Genomic DNA, 1727 nt, shown 5'->3' with positions numbered 1-1727 from the left:
GGGCGGAGGGCGGCAGCCTGCTCCGGCACGGACCTGGGCGAGCTCCGGGTTGCCGCTGGATGCCGTTTCACCCCACGAACCTGCCAGTGGGAGCCCGGGCTCCCTCTCCATACTGAATATAAGTGTAATGTAGCAATGTACAGTGCATTAGAAAGTGTAATATGACCTTGTTTACTAAAGCTGCATATTTTTGATATATTGTAATAAAAGGAAAATATTTCCAATGTCACAGTGCTCTTATGTAAATGTAAAACATACAGGTACTGCAGAACTCGCCCAAAGTGTACAGTCATCCGCCAGACTCCGTCTGCTCCTCGCTTTCATGGCACCCTGCCCCGGCCCCCCGGTGGGCGGCTTGGAGGGCCGTCAGGGCAGAGCCGCTCTCCCCTGCCTGCGTGGAAGGGGCGGCCCTGTTCCGGAGGGGCTGTGGTCCCAGCTCACCTCAGAAGATTATTGAGCCATTTGGAACGAGCCGGTCTCTCGCCTCCCTGGCAGTCTCAGCTGCTGGACATGGTAGGATGGCTTTTTTTCCTCCTGAGCTTTCTTGCGACCGAGTAAATCCCCGAGGGATGTAAGGGTCAGTGCCAGCTCTTGGGGCTGGGGGCTTCCCGCAGTGCGAGGACTGGCTCGGAGCTGGGGCGGCAGGCTGGGTGCTCGCATCCCACAGCCCGTGTGCTCGTGTCCGTCCCCCCCTGCCGTGTGCCCCTGGAGAAGGGTTCGCTTCCCTGGAGCGTGCTGCAGTTCCGCACGGCTGGCACCCGTGTGCCCAGCGCAGACGTGCCCAGGCTCCTGGTGCCAAGCTCTGGCTTTGGTCAGGGGACTCTTTTTAGGAGAAATGTAATAGGAGAGGGAACTGATTAGACACTAAGGCTGAGGACAAAAAATGTCTTTTTATGAGTCCTGTGTCTTTTGTCGGCTTCTGTGTCTCAGGGGAGGCAGCACGAGGGCACTGCAGCCCGCTGCGGAGAGCAAGGAGGGTTGTTGATGCCAGTTTGTGGGGCTCGTGTAGGGCCAGGTCACCCAGCGGGGCAGCCGGCACCCTGGGAAGCCTCCTGAGCTTACTCGGACGCAAGAAAGCTGGGGGCTGCACCGGTGCTCCCACCACCCTGCCCTTGCCCACCCCCCATCCCCCAGCCCGGGCCCTGCCCTGCTCTGGCGCAGCCGTGGCTCTGCGCCGGCTCCTTCGGAGATCAGCCCTCGCCCGCTCGCAGAAACCGGGGCAGCCCCCGAAGCCGGGGGGCTTCCACGTCGGCGCTCGCCCCGCCTGGCGCCGCTCTCGGTCACGGCAGCATGTTGGAGCTGCTGGGGATCCTGTGGCACCGCACCGGGATGTGACTCAGCCTGTTGTATATGTCACCGAGTGCCTTTAAAACACGGTTCTGTGACTAGCCTATACCCTATGTGAAGTCCAACAAAATCCGCAATCGTTTTCAGCCCAGGAACAGCGTTATGAGCGTTTTTCCTCCCTTTTTTTTAAGTTCTGATGGTGTTGTGTCTGGTGAGATTGTTAACATGCCCGGGATTTCCGTCTCCCCCTTTTTTTCTCAGGGGGTCCCCTGTAAATATGTACAGCGGCCGCGCAGCCCCGGCGACATCTCCTCTGCGTTCTCATGTGCTGACTTGTACAATGATCTTTTCAAAGGTACTTGGATAAAATGAAATAAAACCCCACGTCCCACTGCCTGCTGCTTTCTTCCTTCCCCGCGGAGCAGATGCCCGCGCACCCG

The sequence above is a fragment of the Aptenodytes forsteri genome, unplaced genomic scaffold (assembly GCF_000699145.1).
Source record: "Aptenodytes forsteri isolate BGI_AS27 unplaced genomic scaffold, ASM69914v1 Scaffold26, whole genome shotgun sequence".
NCBI lineage: Eukaryota > Metazoa > Chordata > Aves > Sphenisciformes > Spheniscidae > Aptenodytes > Aptenodytes forsteri.
The sequence above is the reverse complement of the archived record's forward strand: the minus strand, read 5'-3'. Positions refer to the sequence as shown.